Source organism: Lepus europaeus, chromosome 10 (assembly GCF_033115175.1).
Source record: "Lepus europaeus isolate LE1 chromosome 10, mLepTim1.pri, whole genome shotgun sequence".
NCBI classification, from domain to species: domain Eukaryota; kingdom Metazoa; phylum Chordata; class Mammalia; order Lagomorpha; family Leporidae; genus Lepus; species Lepus europaeus.
In genome coordinates, this window is record NC_084836.1 from 31102533 (window position 1) to 31129451 (window position 26919).

Below are 26919 nucleotides of genomic sequence, written 5' to 3' on the forward strand. Positions count from 1 at the left end.
TGTCTCCACTGTGCTACCAAACCGCCTCCTGCTCCAGCTCTTGGCTGCTGCAGTTGTTTTTCATGCTGCGTATCAGCACCCTCCACACAGGCCCACAGCGTTCCTCTTTATCTTGTAGGATTTCCAGCGTAGTTTTCTCTCCAATTCTCTGCCTGAGAGTGTACTTCCTACACTTTTTTTTTTCCCTTTCTTCACTACCCTAGTGTAGTATGTCATTCCCTAATCTGCCATCTTGGAATCAATACCCCATCAATCATTTAACATAGGACAAATTATAGCAAATCCTGTCAAATCATGAACCTACCAACTCAAAACTAAGCATAAATAGCAACCACAAAATGGCACAATAGATATTATCCCACCAAAAATATAGAATTAAACATTACCAATATACTTATGATATTACTAAAATAGTCTAGAAAACTCCAAATGTAATTATATTGCAGGCCAAATCAACCATGCTCAAAGTAAACAATTGCAGTTAGGACTGTTTCTATGAATTATACCTGTGCCTGGCACAATTTAAGAAGTTCACAAAGATACGTTTCTAAGTTCTATCAAAATGTTATTGTCCTGGGGGCTGCCATTGTAGTGTAGCAAGTCAAGCTGCTGTTGCAACACTGGCATCCCATATGGGTACCTGTTCATGTCCCAACTCTTCCACTTCCAATCCAGCTACCTGCTAATGTACCTGGGAAAGCAGCAGAAGATGACCCAAGTATTTGAGTCCTTGCCAACCTTGTAGGAGACCCAGATAAAGCTCCTGGCTACGGGCTTTGGCCTGGCCCAACCCCAGCCTTTGCAGCAATTTGGGGGGTGAATGAAATATTGGATAGAAGATCTCTCTCTCTCTTTCTCTTTCTATCTCTCTCTCTCTCTCTCTCTCTCTCTATCCCTGTGCCTCTCTCTGTAACTCTGCCTTTCAAACAAAATAAATAAATCTTTTTTGAAGAATTTATTATCCTAAAAACAACAGTAAGTTGAAAATATTTTAACATGAATAGTAATCTACTAACTCAATTTTAAAACACTTTCAAATCTCTCCATATATGGTGAGATTTAAGATTACCAAGTAGACACAGAATATTCTTGACAGTAAAACCTCACCCAATGAAATACATTTATACTTATTTTTCAATATCTAAAATAGTCATAAATTTAAATTTGCAAATCATATATCATATTCAAAAACATGTTCTTGGTGGTTTATGTGTGAATATATTGGACATATCTTTGCATCCATAGTGGAAGTGAATTCGAAGACTTTCTGGAATCTAACATCATAAGGGATAGGTCCAAACTGGCAGTCAGTTTCATATATCTTACAGACAGAGAGACAACTTGTGTTTTCATTTGGCCAAGTGTTACTTTTGCTACAAGGCATGCTGATACTGAATAGTGTAAGTGATAAGGGGAAGGAGGCCAGCACTGGACAGGAACAAAGCATGGAGAAATTGACCCAACTGTAAGACTGATGCCAAAGCAAGTAGTTTATAATCCCAAACCAGTCCAAATGAGCACTGTGATCCTCAGTGGTAGCTGTAGCAGTCATCTGTATCTGAGATCCAGGAGTCTGGCAAAATGTTGCTGTAGGCACTAGATCATCCATCAGGACAGAACAGGCTGTACACAGAACCTGTATTAGTCAGGCTCCCAGACTCTATCACATTCAGATTGGGATAATACAAGGGGTGTTGATAAAGGAACTAATTCTAAAAGTGCAGACTAGAGCTCAAGGGAGAATGAAATACCACTACCCAATGTTATGGGTTGAACAGGACTTGGCTCCAAACACTCAGGCAGACATTTAAACTCCAAAGTCTGAAGATATCAGTTAATGGGTTAATATGAATGGTTGATGGATGATGTGGAGACTTGATGGAATGATGGTGGCTGGGAGGTGCTGCCCATGGGAGGTCTTTAGATCGCTGGGGGCTTGCCCTCAGGAGGTCGTTCTCCTGAGAGGGATGACCATTAAAGCCACTTCAGCTCTTCTCTGCTGCCTGGCTTACCATGTGATCCTCCTCTGCACTCAAGCCTCCACAGACACCAGTCTAATGGGGCTGACTGATCCAGAACAATGAGCTTCCAAAACATAAGCCAAAATAAACCTTTTCCTTTCCCAAGAAGCTCCTCTCAGGTATTGTCGTTAAGGTTATGAGAAACTAATACACCCAGCTAAGCTGTAATCAACCCTAAGGCAGAAGCAGTGAAAAGTGGGAATGGTTCCTAGAATCTAGAAACAGGAGACTGCCCAGAGAGAAGCTCTGATTTTCAGTGGAAGGAGGTGGTCAGTGCAAGAGAACTCCAAAGGGAAGAGGCTGAGGGTGCAAATACCTGTATCTCAGTCACTCTGTTGAATCTCCTACCAGGATTCCCATTGGCCAAGCCTAACTGGAAGCCAGAAGCCAAGAACTGATAAGTCCACATGGATTAGCATGGAGGGGGGAAAGTGAAACAGGACAGAGAGGATACTGGAAGGGCAAGCAAAATAATCATAGCACATCTAGGAGAATATCCTATTCCAAACATGATCCCAGGAAAAAAGTAGGAATCTGAGCCCAGCATCTTGGAGAAAGGGGCTATCAAAGTAAAGCAAGATATTAGAGCCCTATTCAAAAAAAAAAAAAAATACTAGGTCAGAAGAGGACTCCGCCCCCATTGGAAGTCAGAATGCTAAGCAGAAAACCAAGGCAGCTGGCAGAAGTTGTGCCAGCAATGTGGGAGTAAGGGAAAGTCCCCAGGCATGCTGGAGGACTGGTTGCAGAGTAGAACAGCTCATCCTAGATCCAATTCCCTGATGCCTTTGGCATAGAATGTACTTTCTGCCTGGGTCAGGACTGACAGAAGAGCAAGTCAGGGATGAGACTGTTCTGAAGATCAGCTGTAATTGCAACTGAGAGAAAACAGGAAAGAAGGGAACTAGCAAAGCACTCGCAGACTATATCATCAGGACCCTAGCAGGATGACACATTCCAACTAGGAAATGTGAGGAGAGTGCGTAAGATACCAGAAGAATGTAGGGAAACTGCTAGAGATGTATGCTCTACCTCTAAGCCTGAAGCAACAGGAGAAGGGGATATTTTCAAAATCCAGAGCTTCAGCCTGAGAGAGGGCCTGCCTGATTTCCAGGAAGAACAGAGCACGTCCAAGGGGAAGAAACCTATGCAAAGGAAACTAAGGGAATAGATCCATGGGCTTTGCTCTCCACCCTCTTCTGATCACTTGCAGGAATCCCCATTGTCCATCCCAACCAGAAAGCATCAGAGCAAGTCAATTCATAGGCCCAAAGCAGAACCGAGAAGGGTAGGTAAAGGAAGTGGCAGGGTAGCAAAAGTATCCAGCAAAGGCTATCATGTAATCCTGATGAACAATGAAGATTCTCCCACAATACTTACAGGTTACAAAAGGAAAAACAGCAAATCCGCTTTATGAAACCTTGCTGACTCTGTCTTGGCTAGTGATGGGAGTTAACATTCCCAGTAATGGAGCAAATTGACATCATGTGCCTGTCTATACAATCCACTGCGAAGAAGACATCACGTTCTGAGTATTCCTGCCAAAAATGCACACCTCAATCTAAATCAAAAAGAATCACCAAGCAAACCCACATGCAGAAAATCTACAAAATAATTAGCCTACCTAGTGTCATAAAAGAATGCCAACCTCATATGTCAATGTCAATGTCATAAAATGCAAAAACTGGTGGAAGAAAGTAAAGAGACATGACTGAATGCAAGGCATGGTGTGGGATTTTCTTCTGCTTCAAGGACATTACAGGATACACTGGTAATGTGTGGATAAAGCCTGTAAATTAGATAATAGTATTATGTAAGTGTCAACTTCACGATGATTTTGCTTTTTGTGTTATGGTTATGAAATTGAAATTTTTTGTTTTAAAAGTACAAAAATACACCATGAAATATTTGGGAGGGAAGTGACATGATGCCTACTCTCAAACAATCTAGGAAAAAAAATACCAAGGAAAAGAAAATGGGAAAATAAATATCATGTTACCATTTGGGGAACTTGGGTTTTTACAACTTTTGCAACTTTCTCTGAGTCTGAAATTATGACAAAAGTAAAAATGAAAAGGAGAGAGCTAAATATAGCCATGAGGACAGAAAAAAAAAAGTAGATATATATCAAAAATATGTGAGAGGTCAAATGGATAAGACTTAAATGATGAAAATCTACAATAACCATAAGACTTATCACTTAGGCCATCATGTAGTACAGATGTCATTGGTATGCTCACACTTAGCATGAATTACTGTTTGGATTTTTTTTTTTAATTTGTTGTATTTATTTGAAAGGTAGAGTTACAGAGAGAAGGAGAGACAAGGAGAGAAAGGTCTTCTGGTTCACTCTCCAAATGGCTGCTATTGCTGGGCCAGGCCAAGCCAGAAGCCAGGGTCTCCCATGTGGATGACAGGGGCCCAAGCACTTGGGCCATCTCTGCTGCTTTCCCAGGCACATTAGCAGAGAGCTGGATCAGAAGAGAGCTGGAACAACCTGGATTCAAACCAGCGCCCATAAGGAATGCCAGTGCTACAGGCGGTGGCTTAACCTGCTACACCACAATGCCGACCCCAAGACATAATATTTTTAAAGTACCCTTGCTAGAGAATCCAAACATTAGGGCCAGCATTGTGGCATAGTAAGTAAAATCATCGCCTGTGATGCCAGCATCCCATATGGGACGGGTTCATGTCCAGCTGCTCAACTGTCAATGCAGCTCCCTGCTAATGGCCTGAGAAAAGCAGCAGCAGATGGCCCAAGTGTTTAAGTTCCTGCCACCTGCATGGGAGACCCTCATAAAGTTCCTGGTTCCTGACTTCAGTCTGGCCCAGTTCTGGCCATTGCAGCCATTTGGGGAATGAACCAGCAGATGGAAGGTTTTTCTCTTTCTCTCTTTCTCTTCCTTCTTCCCTCTCTCTCTCTGTAACTCTTTCAAATAAATAAATCTTAAAATCCAGATATCTATCTCTAAGAATTTCCTTGACTTATTTATTACATTTCTATTGAATTGACATTAGAATGACACAGTTGGTGAAATATTAGTTTATTCAAAACAGAATTCTAAATTTCAATTCATCAATAGTAATGGGAATTTAATTCTTCCCCGATGAAAAAGCAGGCAATTGTGAATTTACCCAGTATGGAAAGAAAGAATGTCCCTGGCAGATCAATCCCTCCTCTCCAGTCTTCCCTGAGGTGCTGACTTAGTTAGAGATCTTTGAAAGCAGCATGAGAACATCTAGGATACAAAAGTAACTCAGACCTAAGAGACCGTGATCTGGAACTGATGGGGGAATAGAGAACATTCTAAGCTCTTCTACCCTTGCATAAAACACTTTTTCTAACAGAGTTGAAAAATAAAATTATATGTCTCATTATATGTCTCATAGGCTTCTATCAATTGCTAATAGCTCTTGATATGAGAAATTAGTATTGTTTCCTGGATCCTCCCATTTGCCTTATCCCAGGGTACAGAACTAATGCATAACCTATTCAATGAACATATACTGAACACTAACCATTAGTACCAGCTTTATAATTAGTGTCAGGTTGATGGGTGGGTATAGTCCATACTTTGTAAGAAATAATAGCTTACAAGCCCTAGGACAGCATTTCTGCCATATTTCTTATAATAGTATCAGTTTTGTGGGTGTAATTTTGAATATGGATTCAGATGTTTAGCAAGTATGAGTTATATCTGTTTTCATCATTCACAGCCATAGCAAGATGTTGGTTATAACTGGAATGTTATAATGTTATAATGTTGGCGGATCCTACTGAACAATTAACAACTGGTGCCCAGGAAATTTTAGCTGTACTCAGACTCAGCTCCTTAACTGAGAGGAAGAGCATGAAGGTGCAGTAGGCAACCTTTGAGAGGCTCCAAGAATTTATAAATTTATAAATTCTGTGGTGTAGCCACTGGAAATCACTTCCTTTGAAATAACCATGCTGAGAGAATTCTCCATTAAAACACAAAAAGATCCTCAGATAATGTTGAGATTACAGAATGACCAATCAGTTCACTAAATATTGTGGAAGACAAGAGTAATATTAGAGGATTCTGTGTTTAGGGGTAGAGGAGTCTGAGATGGAGGAAGGGGCAGAGAATAGGGAAGTGCAAAGGCATAGAAAGCAAGAAAATCTGCCTACTGCACAGATTTGGCCGGGGCAGGTTCTGGAACTAAGATCAAGAGGGGTATGGTTGTGTTTTCTGTAGCTTTGCCTAGTCAAGTTTTCTTCCAAGGCATCCACCTTCATCCCCAATCTCAGATGAACTCGTTGTATTACAGAGAAGTAGAGACACAGGAGTGCAAGTGTATCAAAATTTTGGAGAATATAGCCCGTTGCCTTGGGTCTTTAAATGTGAAAAGTAGCATCAAAATCATTAAGTAATTCAGGATGGTTGTTGATTCCCTGTTTGCTTACCTTCCTGCAACCAGCCATAGCTAACATTCTGTCCCTGTCAAACACAAAGCGTGTTCTGATTATAGAGGTCAGCAGTTGTTTGGAAGAGTATCTCCAAGAGTGGAGCTGAACATCTTGTATTCATTTTCAAAGAACATTTTCATCTATGGATATATGTTTGGGATTTCAGGACTCAAAGCCTTATACCTGACGCCTCCTTTTCAAACTGAGCATTCTTCTTTAATTTCTCTTATCACACAGAATGTGCACACAGCAGACAGCTCACTGGGGCCCCTGTCAGATCACAGCTCACGGTTCAGCAGGAGGGATCTTCCAAGCCGAGATCTGAAGGTAAACTGTGCATATTTCCGTGAGCATCACTCTGGATAATAGCCTATATTTAATCACTTCAAATGCTGCATCTCTTTCTCTGATAACTTCTATTTTAGTTTTCTTCTGTTGTGATCAGGAAAGAGCAAAGAAAACACACTTATGTCAACTTTCTCCTACTACTTTGTCAATGGAACAACATTTCAAGATTTTTCCCATCCTGACTGTTTTTTCTGAAGGCAGATTACACCCTTGGAAATATAAATCTTATAAAATGCAGGAGCATCAAATCTCTTCTTAGGTTTCACATATGTAAACTGCCTTCATGCTTTCTATCTCATCTCATGCAGATGAAATTACATAGCACATGCTCAATATCTTGCACATAGTAGCTGAACAGTAAATAGCAACTATTCTTTTCTAATACTGGTGTGTTAAAAGGTGTCAATTCAAAAGCAGGGAAGAGCACAATGATTCTAAGGGCATCAACCATAGCAATTAGCTTGTGTATGGGTTTTTACAATTTGCAGTGCCTTTTTTTTTATTATTATTATTTGACAGGTAGAGTTATAGACAGTGAGAGAGAGAGACAGAGAGAAAGGTCTTCCTTCCATTGGTCCACTCCCCAAATGACCGCTGCGCCAATCCGAAGCCAGGAGACAGGTGCTTCTTCCTGGTCTCCCATGCGGGTGCAGCGACCCAAGCACTTGGGCCATCTTCCACTGCCCTCCTGGGCCACAGCAGAGAGCTGGACTGGAAGAGGAGCAACGGGGACTAGAACCCAGCGCCTATATGGGATGCCGGCACCGCAGGAGGAGGATTAACCAAGTGAGCCAGGGCACTGGCCCCCTACAGTGCCTTTTAATACACATTATCACACAACTCTGGCAAGTAAATGGAGTAGTATTGTTACATTCATTTTATATTGCTTCCAAAACAAGTGACCACTTATTACCTTAGTTTTGTAGGTCAGAAATCCAATAAGAATCCCATCAAGCTGAAGTCAAGGTGGCAAAGAGCTGTGTACCTTTCAGAGCTGTAGAGAATAGGTTTCCTTGCTCATTCAGTTTATTGGCAGCATGTAGTTTCTTGCAGTTTGGGGATCCAGGTGCATCTCCTAGCTGGCCATCAACCAAGAGTCCCTCCAGCTTCTGGAAGTTGTTGCGTCCTTAGGTTTCTGGCCTCCTCCCTCCATCAAAGCCAGGGACGAGGAATGAATCCTTCTCATGCCTCAAATCTCAGCTATTTCATCTGTCACTGAATTTTTCTGATTTCAGCTAAGAAAAGTACCCCATTTTTGAGTAGTCAGACAATGAGATTGGGCCCATTTGAAAACTCAAGAGAATCTCTCTGTCCCAAAAGTACGAATCTTTAATTGTGTTTTCAAAATTCCTTTCATCAGAGAACAAAACAAATTCCCAAATTCCAGGGAATATGGGGTAGAGATGCCTTGCTTTGCCTGACAGCTACCATTATCAGCATTTTACAAATGAGAAAAATAAAGGTCAAAGAAGATAAAAGGCTATGTAGAGGGCACACAGCAAGTAGCACAGAATGGACTCAAATCCCAAAATCCTTTCACACCAAGCCCAAGTCAACAGACCTTTCTTTTTTTTTCTGAAAGACAGCTTAGTATTTAGTCCCCTGAATCTTTATCTCTGTTTACTACCTGCATGTAAACCCATACTCCCATTAGACATGTTTGAGTCTGACATTTCTAGGGAGTTAATACATTTTCCAGAGCTTCTATGGAGAAGCCAAATTTAGCTGTATTTCCACTGATTTCTTATAATTTTTTCCAAGGTTTACCATGTTGAGAGTAAAATTATTTGCCTACAACTGAACATTTTCAGCTAGAACTATAAAGAAAATACATTACCTGATGAATTGAGTGCTAGCAAGTTTATACCATGGCACACATAAGTTGCTGCACTAAATGATTTTTCTCTAGAGATGTAGCTCCAAGTTCGATGTGGTATGATTAATATTCATTTGTGGAAAGACTGGTCACTTTGTATTTCCTAGAAAATACAATTTCTAGCCTCCTTTTGTGCCAGTAGAATTTAAAAGCAGAATTTAAATCTATTTTAGTGTGATTTTAGGAAACCAGTAGGTGTTTGGTAAGCCCATTACTAAATACAAAATGTCAGTTGGCAATTCAAGAGAATATGTTATTAAATGACAAATTGTGAAGTTCTGGCTGTACTCTGAAAATAATCACCTCCTAAAATGTAAGGAGACTGCTCTGATTAGAAGTAAAGGATTCTCCGGAGAGAAAGGTGGACAAGAAGTTCATGTTCAGAGTTCGGGTAGGACTGAAATCTCAGTCATGGTCAATCATATATATGAATAATAATAAATGTTTTTATAAAAGAAAATCCCAAAACATAAATGTTATTTATACATTTTAGAATCAATGGCAGACTTTTATGAGTTACCAAAAAAAGCAAAAAAAAAACTCCCTTTTAAAAATTCAGGAAGTTTTGTGTAGAAGCAAAATAAAATATAGATATTAAAATTTTTGAAGAGGAAAGTGAAAATAAAGGAAAATTAATCTGACAACAGTGCCCCATCTGAACTAAATATTGAAAAAATAATGATAGAAAAACAGCCAGATGTTTTCCAACCATCTAAGTATATAAAGGTGAAGGTAGTATAATCTTACAGTTAGCTGGCTCTGAGCTCAGAAAAATAAGGGTTTAAATCCTGGCATTGCCAGCGACCTACCTGCTGTTTGCTTTGGGCAACTCACTTGATTGTGCTAAGCCTCAATCTTTTCATTAATAAAATGGGGATGGTATCATTAATCACCCCATGGAATTGAGAGAAGTAAGATGATATATATGAAGCACATAGCATCTGGTACATAGAACACTCAGTTTTTTAAAAATTTTATTTTATTTATATAAAAGGAGCAAATTTCATGTACTTCATATATACAGGTTTAAGAACATAATGATCCTTCTCACACCACCCCCTCTCACGCCCTTCTTCCTCCTTCCTTTCTTATTTTACTTCTTTTTTTCTTTAAAGACTTATTTTTATTTATTTGAAAGACAGAGTTACAGAGAGAGGTAGAGACAGAGAGAGGTCTTTCATCCACTAGTTCACTCTCCAATTGGCCACAGTGGCAGGAGCTGTGCCCATCCGAAGCCAGGAGCCAGGAGCTTCCTCCAGGTTTCTCACGTGGGTGCAGGGACCCAAAGACTTGGGCCATCTTCTACTGCTTTCCCAGGCCATAACAGAGAGCTGGATTGGAAGTAGAGCAGCAGGGACTCGAATCAGCACCCATATGGGATGCCGGCACTGCAGGTGGAGGCTTTAACCCTCTCTGCCACAGCACCGGCCCCTTGATTTTACTTCTAATTTTTGCGATGACATGCTTTCTGGTTTCTTTATAATCACAAGCTTAACCCTCCACTAAATAAAGAATTCAATACATATTAAGTATAAAAATCACTGTTCCTTGAGAGTATAGATAAGGGCTATAAAAATAATCAAATTTCAAAATGTTAATTTCACTTATTCATTACGTTTTTTTTCCCTCTATATATAAGTTATCACAAATCAGAAAAAACATAATGTTTGTCTTTTGGGTACTGGCTTATTTCACTAAGCATAATGGTCTCCAGTTGCATCCATTTTGTTGTGAAAGATAGGATTTCATCCTTTTTTACAGCTGAGTAGTATTCCATAGTGTATATATACCACAATTTCTTTATCCAGTCATCAGTTGATGGACATCTGGGTTGATTCCATATCTTAGCTCTCATGAGTTGAAGTGCTATAAACACGGGAGCAGGGATAATTCTTTCATATGCCGGTTTCATTTCCTTGAGGTAAATTCCCAGGAGTAGAATGGCTGGGTCATACGATAGATCTATTTTCATATTTCTGAGAAATTTCCATACTGTCGTCAATAATGGTTGTACTAGTTCACATTCTACCAACAATGTATTAAAGTACCTTTTTCCCCACATCCTTGCCAGCATTTGTTATTTTTTGATTTTCGGATAATAGCCATTCTAAGTGGGATGAATGATACCTCATTGTGGTAAAAACCTCATTGTGGTTTTTACTTGCATTTCTCTAATGGCAAGTGAGCATCTTTTTATGTGTCTGTTGGCCATTTTTATTTAATCCTTTGAAAAATGCCTGTTCATGTACTTATCCCATTTCTTAGCTGGATTGCTTATTTTGTTGTTGTTGAGTGACTTGAGCTTCTTATAAATCACAAATATTAATCCTCATCAGATGTATAATTTACAAACATCTTCTCTCATTCTGTTGGTTGCTTGTTTACTATGTTGAGTGTTTCATTTGCTGTGCTGGACCTTCTTAATTTTATATAATCACATTTTTCTGTTTTTGTCTTTATTGCCTGTGTTTCTGGGGTCTTCTTCAAGAAGTCTTTGCCTATGCCAAAGTCTTACAGTGTTTCCCTTATGTTTTCCTCTAGTAATTGGATGGTTTCAGGTCTTAAGCTTAGATCCCTGATACACTGAGTTGATTTTTTGTATAGGATGTAATGTAGGGTTCTTATTTCATACTTCTGCACACATAGATCCAATTTTCCCAACACCATTTGTTGAAGAGACTGCCCTTTCTCCAGAAAGTGATTTTAGCTAATTTGTCAAAAATAAGTTGATTGTAGATGTGTGGTTTAGTTTCTGGGGTCTCTAGTCTATTCCATTGGTTGACATGTCTATTCATGTAGAACACTCAACTTTTAACTGTCATGATTATTATTATTAAGAACCGAGGCAACGGAACTAGAAAGAGAAGGGGCAGAGATGATTTTTGAATACAAAATGATGAGGACATTGTAAATAACTCCAGACTCTCTGATCATTGAAGCTGAATTATTTAGGAAGTTGATGGAGCCTAAAAGCTGGCTTGATCTATATCTTTGCTCCAAGTGTGTCACTCAAGTGTGTCCACATAGATTACAATTTCATCAAGCCAGTGCTCTGAAGACTTCAGATTTAACAGCATTGTCCAAAAAGAACTTTTTGCAGTGAAGGAAATGTTCTCTACTTAAGCTCTTGAATATGCTGGACACTACCCACATGTTGCTGTTGAGCATGTAAAGTATGGATAGTACAACAGGAGAAAAAAAATGTAATGTTACTTAAGTAATTTTTATTGATTTAATTAATTTAGATTTAATTGTGAGCAGGCTCAAATGGTAACATGTGGCTGGCTGGTGGTTAGCTCCCGGGAAAGCACAGCTGCTATTAAATCCAAGACAGTCAGGGTTCAGGATGTAGGAAACTCTGCAATGTATACACACTGGGTATTGCTGGTGACTGTTGGGGCAGAGATTCTGTCCAAAGCTGAGATCATGATCAACATAGAGCTGGAAGTCTGACTGTTTTATGATTCAAAGCTAATATTGAGCGTGCTCACGATGTCCGATAGCTTAGATAAATTTGGAGGGTGAGTAAAGGCAGTAAGTCAGGAAGTAAAAAAACATGGGAGACACTGCAACAAAAGGTCATCTCCCTTAGGAAGAAGTTTCAGCCCATCTACTCTTGTCAGTCTCTGTGTGCAGGTGAAACTTAAGATAAAGAAAAAGGAAGTAGTTTGACTTCACTTCCATTTTTGCCTGCTTCATCTATTTGCTTCTAGTTTTAACCCATTGACTAATTGCTTCCCTCCCCTAATCTTCTTGCACACTACAGAGGAGGGAAAGAAATGTGGGCATTCTGGAAACCTCTCTTTCTCTTTCTTTCCTAATCTGGTGTATGACTACTTTCTAGTCTTAATTTCTTGCCAAATTTCTCAGGCTGCCCTAAGCTCTGTTGAGAACATACACTTGCAGTTCCCCAAGAACTCTGTTTATATTGTTGTGTTCTCTGTAATGCCCTCAAATCTGACTCTGTCAGCCTATATGTTGTTAAGTCAGATGGTAGATAAGCTCTGGAGTTTCCTTTACATAAACTATTCATTGTGTAATTCTTTGTCTGGTAAACTAAACTATATATGTTTATTATACCATTAATGATTTTAGGTTACTAAATAATAAAAATGAAATACAATAAAATAATCAATTATTGCTTTATGGCATGTAACTCAACCCTCTAAAAATAAGAGATAATTTACTGATAGAAAAAATAAACTGGGGCCAACATTGTAGCACAGGGCTACCTCCTGTGACATCAGCATCCCAAATGGGCACTTTCAGCTGCTCTGTTTCTGATCCTGTTCCCTACTAGCATGCTTGGAAGGGCAGCAAGAGATGACCCAGGACTTTGGATCCCTGCCACCCACATGGGAGGATCAGATGGAGATGCAGCCATTTGGGAAGTGACACAGACATAGACATAAAGAGAGGGAGGGAGGGAGGGAGGGAGAGAGAGAGAGAGAGAGAGAGAGAGAGAGAGAGAGAGAGAGAATCTTCTGTCTGCTGCTTTACTCCCCAAATAACATAATGACCTTGGCTAGCACGGGCAGAAGCCAGAAGCCTGGAACTCCATCATGATTTCTCATGTGGTTGGCAGTGACCCAAGTACTTGAGCCATCTTACATTACTTTTCCAGGCACATTAGCAGGAAGCTGGATCAGAGCGGAGCATCTGGGACTCAAACTAGTGTTCAGATACAGGATGCTGGTATTGCAAGTAGCAGTTTAACCTGCTGTGAAACGTCAGCCCTAACTCAGGAGTTTTCAGCTTTATAACAGAGTGAAAGTGAGCCACATTCAGTAGAAACTATACTTCAAATTTTGAATTTTGGATTTTTTAAGACTAGGGATATATAGTATAATTCTCTTGCATTGCTGGGCAGTAGCAGCAGAAGGTACAGCTCCCAATCAGCCAGACTATCATGACAATGAACTACCAACATACTCTACAGCACACTGTTGCTAAGCTAGGATGTTTGGTGGGTTAGTTGTAATAAATGCATTTCATTACAATGCATTTCAACTTACAATGGGTTTATCAGGACATAACCCCTCATTCATAGAGGAACAGCTACATGAATAATTGGACCCCAATAAAGCATAGTTGAAGCATCAATACTCAACTTACTACCTACCAATGTTGAGATCCTCACTACCAGCTACCTAATGAAAGTTCCAAAACCCCATTGAGTCTTCTTCCTCAATCTACTTCTGAAACTGACTACCTTAAGTCCAGCTCCCTGTGAAACATATTCAGATGTAGACTGCATGCAAGAATTTTTTGGGGGGCCAGCATTGTGGCGCAGCAGGTTAACGCCCTGGCCTGAAGCGCCGGCATCACATATGGACACCGGTTCTAGTCCTGCTCCTCTTCTGATCCAGCTCTCTGCTATGGCCTGAGATAGCAGTAGAGGACGGCCCAAGTCCTTGGGCCCCTGCACCCGCGAGGGAGACCTGGAGGAGGCTCCTGGCTCCTGGCTTCGGATCAGCACAGCTCCGGCCATTGCGGCCATCTGGTGAGTGAACCAGCCAATGGAAGACCTTTCTCTCTGTCTCTACCTCTCTCTCTGTAACTCTGTCTTTCAAATAAATAAAATAAATCTAAAAAAAAAAAAAAAAAGAAAAGAATTTTTTGGAAAGTACTCACAGAACTAACATCTGCTGGTGAGAAAGTTAGGGAAACTAGACCGTGGACTGCAATGCAATTGAGACAAAGGTTTCAACTGATCCCCGGGAATCTCTGAAGCTGGAATGGCTATTCAGGGTTATCCTAAAAATAAAGGCAAACACACTGGATCTTTGAAATTTCCCCAGCCCAAACATCACTAAGTCACTGATGCAGAAATGCAGGCTAACCCTAGGGGGAATGCACAGACTTAGGCAGAATAATTCCTTTTGGCAGAGGATATGTCCTGGAAGAGGAAAATTCCTGGAGAGGTAATTGGCTGTTTGTCTCAGCAACCAACAGTCCCAGCTGTCGACAGATGGGATGAGTGTCTCAGGCACAGCAGTGCATCTCAGCAGCCACTACAGGTGCTGTTCCTTATCTGGATGCAAGGGCAGTGAAAAAGCTAAGCTCTTACTGATACACTTTGCACTCTGACTTCTGATTTTATATCATGTTTATTCAGAAATGTACAGTGTTTGAAATGCTATTTTTTAAGGTAGGGCAAAAGGAAGCGGATTTTTATCTGATTTTCACAAAAAACGATCATTCTACCAATGCAGTGCTTCCCCTACCCTCAAGATCAGTACTTAGTCTCCATAAACTAAGGATACTTCGCTTTCTTTTCCTATTCCACATCTTCACAACACGTTCAACTTTTACCATACCCCCCAGCTTTGTCAATGTGCTGTGGAAATCCATTGCTTTATTTTGTTATAATGAGTCACACTTTCTCAACTTGAAACACAAGTACAGAGACCAAATTTCACTGATAAATATTAAAAAGAGAGACTTCAGAATACAGTCTTATTAATGTCACTGTGATTGGGTACAATTGCTTTTAAACCATCTCTTGGGAAAAGTTTCTATTCTGTTTTTAAATATCTCTAAAGAGCTCTTTAAAAACTGATCAACAACCCTCACCTTTAGGAAGTTCTCTCTGATATCTAACCTAAATCTCTTCTACTGCAATTTCAAACCACTTCCTTTCCCATCCTTAATGAATTAGGAAAAGAACTGATAATCACTGTTACCTGTCTCTTATAGTCATTCATATATCTAACTATTAAAATTTATTCTAACATTCTTTCCTCCATTATAGTTTACCTCATTTATTATTGCTTGGTTTTTAACTCTTTAGTAATATTATTTAGTCTTATTAATGCACTTTCTGGCTTCTGTATATAATCCAGAAACTATGGAGATCAAATTTAATGTGTTTTTAAAACACAGGAAACATTTAAGTCTTTGTTATTTGGGGGTTGAGGGGTTGACATGTGACAACCTAACATGGGTTAACATTCAAACTGCATTAGATTATCCCTACATTAAAAATGTATATCAAATTGTTTAACCTCAAGGAAGAAACAATTTTCCCACAAGACTTATTTATAAAGTAGGATAGAATCTTCCCTTATGTGTCAAGCCAATGTAAACTATCAATGACATGTATCAGATGTGAAATGTTCTTAATGGTAACCACAAATAATTTTTAAAATAATGACACATTCTATTCATTAAAATTTGGTTTTGAAAGACAAACATTTTAAGTATTGTTACTTCAGTAATCAACACTTGTGTAGTTACTGTCTTCTGTAATTCTAGTCTCATGATATCATTGGCAATTGTGAATTTCTTAATATTGTTCCTTGAATGTGACAGTCTGTAATATGTAACATCTTTCCTGTGGTTTACAAAATTAGAAAGAAAAATGAATGTAGCTACTTAACAGATTTTACTTTTGGCATGTGAAGTTAAAAAGAATTACCTACACAAAGACAAATCAAGGCTCAAATTTTTACATCTTGAGAAACATATGAAGGAAGCATAACAAAATTATAATTTACTTTCTATCTGATAATGTCAAATATAAAGATAATTTGAAACATTTGCAATGAATTCTATCTTCTAGTTAAGCATAAACTTTACATAAAAATAAGTATGTCATGTAGACAGTACTTCCTTCTTTAATAAACTTTTGCTTAATAATGTTATCACCTCTTGAAAGTTGGCTACCAATAAATGGCTATCTACATGAGGGTCTCATGTACACTGTGTTTCAGGTATTCTCTAGTTTGTAGGCTGGTAACTGCCATCTCTGCCTCTTGGATTCATACTGCCATTCACCTTCTCCCAATTCTGACTGATGACACTGGGCTGACCTGTCTGGTGGGCTGTTACCAATGTTCCGTGTTGGCCTATCCTATTCTCAGGCTGAGACATGCAGCTGTGGAAAATCCCTTTGCACAGAAGTATCTTCCGCATTTCTACCCACTGATACATTCAAACATGTAAAGAATGCTTTATACTTTGAGGCTAGATATTTCATATGCATTTGTGTCTATACAATAAGCTTTTAAATCTAAGTAGTGTTGTCACTATTCTATATCTTAGAAAGTGAATTTCAGAGAAACTAAGTATCTTGCCCAAACCACATAGCCAATAAGGGCGGAGACAGCAAATGAATAGATATTTATGACTCCAATGCATCCCATTATACACTGTATATCCTCCATCCCCTGAATTAGACAGTGTAGCTTAGAGTAGGGACTCTGGAGTACTGTCTTGTTTCAAATCCCTGGTTCTTCTACTTCTTAGTTTATGACATACTTAGTATCTCTGTGTTTCAATACCATGTCCTATAAAATATATACAACATTAGCATATAACTCATAGAACTGATATCATGCTTAAATGTGTAACATACATAAAGTACTTAGAACAATGTCTGCTGTGTATGAAATGGCATTAAATTAAATATTATTAGTATTATTATTTTACTCTTATCATGCCATAAAATAAATCCCACCAAAAAGCAAATGATATGAAAGAAAGAGGAAGGACAGTAACATACTCATTCAGTAGCCCACTTTAGAGTTTGAAATTTGGTAACTGGTTACCTGTTGGACACCCCAGAGAAGTGGAGACACCGAGCAAGTCTGTTGGATAAAGAAGAAGTGCCTCAGTGGCAAGCGTTGGGTAGAAAGGGACTGAAAGCCTAGAAAGAGTTGGAATCAACAAGAGGAAAGTACACAGCTTCTGCTTTAAAAGTTTATATACATTCAACCCAGACTTCATTTTATACTGTGTTATTGTTACTGCTGGCCTTACAGCAGCATCTCGCTTCATCCTATTTTGGATGTAATAACTGTCTTCATGTGGACCCTTAACTCTTCCAGAATTCTTCTCCAATAAAACAAAATCTCTCTTTACCTCATTGATATTAATGAAATTTTGAAACATCATTATTCATTTTCTATTTAACATTAAGAATTCTAGGTGGGGAAGTAATTATAAAGCAACTTGCAGTTACAGATAGGACCTCTATGAAATCTAGGCTTTAAATTTTTCACTATTTCCTAATTTGGGTCAAGATCTGATGCCTAATAAAGTCGACAATATTTGACAGTGTTCCAAATGCGCCTTATTCCCCTTGATTTGAATTTCAACTTCTTTACCTAACATTCTACTTCTTTGTTGATCAGTGCCTCAAAGGATGGCTTTCTGGCTCAGTAGCAGAATTTCATGGCAGCTTTCAACTTTGTATTGTTGCCTAGTACCAAGATCTTAAAATGCTCTAATCATCTTGTCATACTTCTAAAATGAAAGCCTTGGTGGCATGATCAAAGACCGAGGTTCCATTGAGAGCTTCACCTAGGATTTAATCGGATCCAGTACTAATGCCAGTTGGAAAAATAAAGTTGATTGATCTACAGTGATCAGTTATAAAGAATTGGGTCATTCAGAGGAAAGAGGTGAGGGTAAGAAAAGTTAGAATCATCAGAGTGAAGATCAATCTATTTTTTACTTTCACTCTTGCCATTGTTGCCCAGGTAGACAGGGGAATTCAGATTTCCGACTACCAGTCCAAACAAGCAACTACTCTATTAGAGTAGCAAGAACCTAAGTGCCTACTATGCTATACAGAACAAGTAGATGTATACCATATTATTATGAATGCTTCAGTGAAATTTTAATAATGTCAAATAGTGATTCCTTTGTGTCCCTCCAATAAAGTATACCATAATACCGAGTGCTATCATTTCACATATGTTTATTAGTGTATCAATTTCTTGAATTCAATTATATGAGTTTACACTAAGTCTTCTTCAGTTAGCATTGTGCTATCACTATTTACAAGGGATTTTCAGTAATGGAGTTTCATCTGTCACACATAACAATCCTATGTGGTAGTCTGGATAGGGAGAATATGATCATCCTCATTTTAGAGATTAAAAATCAAAGCAAAGGCAGGCATTTGACCTAAAACACTAGTTGAGCCTCCTGCATCCCTTGTCAGAGCACCTGAATTCAGTTCCCACCTCTGGCTCCCAATTTCAGTTTCCTGCCAAAGCAGACCCCAGGAGGCACCAAGCGGTGGCTCAACAAGTTGGGTCCCTGCCACTCATGTGGGAGACCTGAATTATGTTCCCAGCTTCCGGCTTCAGCCCTGCTCAGCCCCAGCCAAGCCTCAGTCATTTGAGGGCATCTGGGGGGTGAGTCATTACATGGACTCTCACTCACTCTCTCTTTGTTTCTCTGTCTCTTCCTCCCCCACCCCATTTCCCTTCTGCTTCTTGAATAAATAAATTTTTAAAAATCAAAACAAACAAAAATATTTAAGTACCTTGCTAAAGGTCATAGCTAGTAAATTACAGATCTGAGACTCACCATATTTTCTACTCTGAAATAGCCTACAAATTCATTGCTGTAGCAAAAGTTTCCCAGAAATGTTATCTGAAAACCTCACAAAATAGAGAAAATAATTAATAACATACAACAGAATAGTAGTCCAAATGGAGGTATTCATCAAGTTACAAAGCAAGAAAACCCTTGGTGGCCTTTTTTGTTGAAGAGGAAAATCTTCCGAGAAGAATTAGAAATTAAACTGGACTGCCATGTGTTTCTAAAACCTGTTGCGGCAATGGAAAAGGTCTAGATTCCACATGTGACAAGAACAGATGTATAGTAGAGTCAGGCCTCTGCCTGGGGATAGTGAGATACTAAATAATCCAGTGTGGGGTGGGGTAGCCATTTTTCTCACACTGCACAGTTGCAGGTGATGGTGGTAGACAAAGCAGAAGAGATGAAATGCTAAAAGGGCTTTGTCAGGCAAGAAATTTGGCCTGGTTCAGCAGAGTTGAAGTCAAGAAAAAGAACCTCACAGAGTTGAAGTGAAAGAAAAGAACTAGATGGTAGGGGCCATCAACATAAGGTAGACATGGCGAACGCCTACTGCAATATTAGGGATGGTACTAAGACATTAAGAAAGAAACCAAGAGAACAGGCATTTAGTGTAGTGGTTAAGTCCCATACCAGAGTGCCAGATTCTTGTCCCAGCTACTCTGCTTCCCTAATCCAACTACTGCTAAAGCACTCCCTAGGAGGCAACAGATGATACTTTAAGTACTTGGATTCCTGCCACCCAGGGTGCAGATTCAGGTTGGATTCCAGGGTCCTATCTTTGGCCTAGTCCAGCCCTGGCTTTTGATAGCATTTGGGGAGTAGAATGGATGGAAGATATCTCTCTCTCTACCATATCTCTAGGTTACCAACCTGGGGCATATTCTGAGTGTTTTAAATGACAGTGGGTTGGAAGCTAGAGTAGAAATACCAATGCTCCAGTTTCCATAGAAAGAACTGCATTTCTATGGATGCATTGCAAGAAAAGAAGCAATAAAACTCATAGATATCAAAGATTCATTATGCTTCAGCCATTACAAATGTGGGGCCTCTGCAGTTCTGGTCAGCCCTTATTATAATCACCATCAGTGGGGATTGTGTGTAGAAATGGAGGCTCAAAGAGGCTGAGTAAGGCCACAGGTAGACGGTTCAAACTTCTGCTATACATTTAGCCACCTGCAAACAGGTATGATTCTTCTCTAAATGCACAAGGAAAAAGACAAAGCACCTGCTATAAATATTCCTTCCAAGAAATAGAAGAAGAAAAAGAACAAGATAAGAAAGGATCCTACTATCTTTAAAGAGTAAAAACAGATATAGAAAATAGAAATAATTTTTAAGATTTTTTAAATTTTAAAATATAGTTTGTAGATACAATTCTAAGACTATAATGATATTCCCTTCCTCCATCCCTCCCCATAGGAATAATTTTATGGTAACATACAGTTGTATATTGTTTAACAACAGGTATATATTCTGAAAAATATAGCTGATCTAATTGTAGGAACGTCATACTTATACAAACTAAGACAATAATGTTGTTACAGGTGAAATAGTGGTGGAGAAAATAGTATTACCTCAGTTCTTTGCTCACATGGAAGAATTTCCAAGAACAAGGCAAAGAGAAAAGGGAGATTTAAAGGTTTAAAAGCAAGAATTATTAGTCAGAGACCTCCAGCCAGAGTAGCATGGAGAGAGGCTCCAAGAGAGGCAAAACCTGAAGCGGCTGGTGGTGGTGGGTTTTGTTTTTTGTTTTTTTTTTAATTTTTGACAGGCAGAGTGGACAGTGAGAGAGAGAGAGACAGAGAGAAAGGTCTTCCTTTTTTGCCGTTGGTTCACCCTCCAATGGCCGCCGCGGTAGGCGCGCTGCGGCCGGCGCACCACGCTGATCCGATGGCAGGAGCCAGGTGCTTCTCCTGGTCTCCCATGGGGTGCAGGGCCCAAGCACTTGGGCCATCCTCCACTGCACTCCCTGGCCATAGCAGAGAGCTGGCCTGGAAGAGGGGCAACCGGGACAGGATCAGTGCCCCGCCCGGGACTAGAACCCGGTGTGCCGGTGCCGCAAGGCGGAGGATTAGCCTAGTGAGCCGCAGCGCCGGCTGGTGGTGGGGTTTTTAAGCACAATTTCGGGGAAGAATAACACTTGACTTTGAGTTACAAGGCGGAGACAAAACCCATCAAAAGACCTGATTTGCAGTCTTTTATCCTGTCTGACTTGCTCAGGATAAAACAAGAGCCATCACAAGGTGGGATACCTAATTTGTTTTACAGTAAACTGAGAGGTCAGAAGTGTGGAGTGACCCCTCCCTTGCTACTCTCATAAGATTGGAAACTTTCAAGGAGTGGGCAGGCAGTTTTGATCTTCCTGTAGATAGCTTTGGGAAGAAAAGCAAGCACTCTAAGCTCCAAATTTTCACTGGGGTGACCCTGACTGCCTATTAACCCATCTGACTCCTCACAAAGTCACCAGGCAACATAAACTTATAGGACTGGGACTGGCTCTGTGGAGTGGTGGGTAAAGCCAGTGCCGGCATCCCACATGGACGCCAGTTTGAGTCCTGGTTGCTCCACTTCCTCTCCAGCTCTCAGCTATGGTCTGGGAAAGCAGAAGATGGCCCAAGTCCGTGGGCCCCTGTACCTACCTGGGATACCCGGAAGAAGCTCCAGGTTCTTGGCCTTCGATTGGCACAGCTCCAGCCATTGTGGCCATCTGGGGAGTGAACTAGCAGATGGAAGACCTCTCTCTCTCTCTCTGCCTTTGCCTCTGTAACTCTGCCTTTCAAATAAAATAAATCTTAAAAAAAAATCTTATAGGACCAATATCATATGTGCAGTCTGTCTGCCATTGACCAATGCATGACAGTGTATGATTGTAATAAGTGTAACCTTGAGAAAAAAAATTTTATAAAAATATGAAGGAGACATACTCAGTGTTGCATTATCTTTTTATCTATTATCTAATTTATTTTTATCTATTCCTAATCCATTTTTTAATCTATTAACACAGAACCCAAATATCATCTTATATTCTCTTATAACCTTAGGAGTACTTGCTTAGTCTAAAAAGAGTTAAATAAATGCTAAAATGTTTTAATCTGAAAATTTAATAATTTCTGTTATTTAGACATTGGGTATTTTTTTCATGTAAGATTGTTAAATGCTGTGTTTTGCCTCTATCTCAGGAAGCATGCTATTCTTGAGCATTTACCTCAGGGCAAGGCCATCACTATCTCACAGCTTAGTCACGAAGTTCAAGAAATGAAACCCAGAGAATTGTCCATATGGATGAATGTTTAACCTGTACAACACCAGAACAAACAAAATGTTTCCATTTATTGGATGAATCATGCACCATAATGGGGACCTTCCTATAGGGCACTGAAGATTCCAGTGCTTTGGATTTTGGAGAATAAATAATTCACAGTAAAGAACTTCACTGGAATAAACAAGGGTAACTCTTTCAGTGGTCCTCATCCTCGGCTATGCATTCGAATTAACTGCAAAGCCTATAAAAGCACCTGCTGAATTAAAACCTCTGAAGGAACAGGCAAACTTCTCTGAAAATGCTCCACAAATGATTCTAGCACAGAAGCAAGATTAAGAATTCTGATATGACCGGCGCCGTGGCTTAACAGGCTAATCCTCCGCCTTGCGGCGCTGGCACACCGGGATCTAGTCCTGGTTGGGGCGCCGGATTCTATCCCGGTTGCCCCTCTTCCAGGCTAGCTCTCTGCTGTGGCCCGGGAGTACAGTGGAGGATGGCCCAAGTCCTTGGGCCCTGCACCTGCATGGGAGACCAGGAAAAGAACCTGGCTCCTGGCTTCGGATCAGCGAGATGCGCCGGCCGCAGCGGCCATTGGAGGGTGAACCAACGGCAAAAAGGAAGACCTTTCTCTCTGTCTCTCTCTCTCTCTCACTATCCACTCTGCCTGTCAAAAAAAAAGAGAAAAAAAAATTCTGATATAAGCAATACATAAGTAGTTCTTTGATGAACTTTCTCTAAGCAGAATTAGGATATGGCCACACAAACTTGAAGGAAAAGAAAATGTGCCATGATAAGGAGAACTTGACTACTAAGAAGAGCTACCCCAATTTCATTGCTCCACAAACCAGCTGTCGTTCCACAATGCAGACACCTCCAGGCTATCCCACTTGCAGCAGCTGTGATAAATTCCAAGCATATTTCCAATGCAAACTGACCCAACCTTTGCATCTAAATCTCCTCAACTCCCTCCTAAAGTTTAACTGTAAATGTTCACTCTGGTTCAACTTTCCATTTGCCTTTTATTAGTTAGCTGGTATGCTCAAAACATTTTTAGATAAAAAAAGCTCAGATATGATTAGGTTTTATTATAATCAAATGTTCACTGGGTTGCTCATCTACTAAGTTTTGATTACTACAAACTTTTGAAAATAATCATTGTTAATGAAGCTTGGCCTTTTTTTGGAACTTTTTCAATGATATTTACTGGGACCTTACCATTGTTGGACACTTTTCTATATACTGGGGATACAATCTTGTTCTTGATTTGCTCACATTCTAATAGGAGAGCACTTGTCACTTGACAGATGTGTATTGAATGGATGCAAAGATATGTAATGTGTTTTCTGGGACATTACAGTCTATGTAAAGAGGCTGATTTAGGAACAAAACATCCTCTGCAATTTGATGAGTCCCATGACAAGTAATTTTGAAGTACTGTAAGAAGCACAAAGGGCAAGCAGCCAACTTGGGCAAAGTCAATATAGGCCTTACAGAGAAAAGTGATGTCTAAACTGAAAGAATGAATGGGAAGAGAATTCCAACAGAAACAGTATGTGCGAATCTCAGGGAGGAAGAAATTCACAGCTCATTCAGGGGAACTCAGTGATGATTCCATGGCATATTAATCACCATGCTCACCAACTCTCTCTTTGTAGGATACCCTTGTTATCACTCTTCATAGTTTCAACAGACCTGCATATATACTCCTTTTTTAAAAAATATTTATTTATTTGAAAGTCAGAGTTACACAGAGAAGGAGAGGCAGAGAGAGAGAGAGAGAGAGAGAGAGAGAGAGAGAGAGGTCTCCCATCCGCTGGTGCACTCCCCAATTGGCTGCAATGGCCGGAACTAAGCCAATCCAAAGCCAGGAGCCAGGAGCTTCTTCCAGGTCTTTCATGTGGGTTCAGGGGCCCAAGGACTTGGGCCATCTTCCACTGCTTTCCCGGGCCACAGCAGAGAGCTGGATCGGAAGTGGTGCAGCTAGGACTCACACCAGCACCTGTATGGGATGCCAGCACTGCAGGCAGCAGCTTTACCTGCTACGCCTCAGCGCCGGCCCCCAGGTATACTCCTAATTGGTGGCCTCCAGGTTCTTCATTTCCCACATCTCTTTGTCATTATTCCAACTGCGTGCAGCTTTAAATCTAAAGTTTAAGATTTCAAGCATTCTGTTCTTTGGACACTATCTCATAGCATTCCAGTACAGTTGAATTGAAGTGGGATGACTTCTCCTACCTTTGGACTTAGGCAGATATTGAAACTTACATCACTGGTCTTCAGCTTGCCAACTAAAATCTTAGAACTTCATCTTCATAACCACATGATCAAATAATAATAAAGTTAGATGATAGATAGAATGAGGAATCTTCAAATGATTCATGGAAACAGTGTATTACCTTTTAATTCCATTTATCCATGAACTTTTTGAAGTACCTTCTCATACTCATGGGGGAGGGAGGGGAAGAGTTCTGTTCCTATTAACAATCCAGATTTTGATAATGAAAATGGTTCTAGAGGAAGAAAATTTCAAGGGTGAGCTCTGTGAATCAGTTCTGGGATTTCTAGAATGGTTGCCTAACCTGATTACACATAAAGATGCTAATAATGCTATTTCCAGTAATAAGAGAGTAGACTGATATATGAGGGCATGATCATGGCACAGGATACTTTCAAATATTTTTAGAAAACAAGTATAAAGAGGTTGACTGGTTGCTCCTGATGTCGATAGAGAAAATGGTGAGGGGAAAAAAAAAATTAGCTTAGAGATTTGAATTCCCAGCACAAACAATGCAGATATTTTCTGAAAAATTCTTAGTAGTGCCCCCTTATCTGATACATTCCAAGACCCAACCTCAGTAGATGCCTGAAACCATGCATAAAACCAAACTCTTGGGGTCAGTGCTGTGGCTTAGCAAATAAAGCCATTGCCTGTGATGCTGGTATCCCACATAGGTGCCAGTTGGAGTCCCAGCTACTCCTCTTCTGATCCAGCTCCCTGCTAATGTGCCTGGGAAAGCCACAGAAGATGGCTCAAGTTCTTGGGCTCCTGCACCCACATGGAGACCTAGAAGAAGCTCCTGGCTCCTGGCTTCAGCCTGGCCCAGCCTTGGCTGTTGGAACCAATGGGGGAGTGAACCAGTGCGTGGAAGATCTCTCTGTCTCTCCCTTTATCTCTCTGTAATTGTGCCTTTCAAATAAATAGATAAATTTTTCCAAAAAATTGCTTATTTATTTGGATGTCACAGTTAGAGACGAAGAGACATAGAGAGAGATCTTCCACCCACTGGTTCACTCCCCAGTTGTCTACAACAGCCAAGGCTGAGACAGGCTGAAGCCAGGAGCCAGGATTTTCTTCCATGGCTCCCATGTGTGTGGTAGGGAACCAAGGACTTGAGCCATCTTCTGCTGCTTTCTCAGATGCATTAGCAGGGATCTGGGTTGGAAGTGGGGCAGCCAGGACTCAACCAGCACACATGGTATGCCAGTGTAGCAGGTGGCAGCTTAGCCTGCTTTGCTGCAATGCCAGCCCCAGCATTTGGCTGCCATTGACTTTCTGACAATAGAAGAACCATGGTCTGCTTTGTGTGATTCTGCATCAGGGTTTAATGTCAGGAGCAGACAGTGTCAGTGGTTGGGAATCCTCAATAACTGCAGCGTTTTGTTTTTGCCAAAACTTTTGGGAAGAACATTGTAATCAGAAATGGTTGTTAAAAAAAAAAAAAAAAGAAACAAAGAAATGGTTGTGTCTTTCTTTTACCTCATCAAAGTGTTGCTGCAGACGTTATAATACTTGTTGTATACATGTGATACAACACTACATTATACCTGAGGATCATATTCCATAAATTTGTACTCTAATGTATATACAATTCAAAACACTTTGGAAAAATTTTGTAATGTTTAGATTGCTGGTTCTGCTTTAATTTCTTTTTTTTTCTTTTTTTTTTTTTCTTTTTTTGACAGGCAGAGTGGACAGTGAGACAGAGAGAAAGGTCTTCCTTTGCCATTGGTTCACCCTCCAATGGCCGCCGCAGCCGGCGTACCGTGCTGATCCAATGGCAAGAGCCAGGTGCTTCTCCTGGTCTCCCATGGGGTGCAGGGCCCAAGGACTTGGGCCATCCTCCACTGCACTCCCGGGCCACAGCAGAGAGCTGTCCTGGAAGAGGGGTAACCGGATCAGAATCTGGCGCCCCGACTGGGACTAGAACCTGGTGTGCCGGCGCCGCTAGGCGGAGGATTAGCCTAGTGAGCCGCGGCGCCAGCCTTAATTTCTTCATCTTTATCTTCCTCTTCCTCTGTGGATGACTCAACACATTCTTCCAATTCCTCATTTGTTAATATTTCTTTATGGCCTTCAATATGTTTTTCTGCTCCTTCATCAAACATGTCAACCAATCTTCTACCAACTTGTCTTGCTGGGCAAATGATTTCCCTAACTGTTCCATTCATCCCCAGAAAGCCTTTAAAATCATTCAGAATTTCACTCCATAAGTTCTTCCAGCAGGCACTTACAGTTTCTGTTTTTAATTCATCCACTGCAACTTTGATGAATGTTATTGTGTCAGTAATAGTGAATGATTTCCAGCACTGTATTTCCAGCCCAGCTTAAGCTTTTGCACCAACTGCTGATCAAATACCAGGT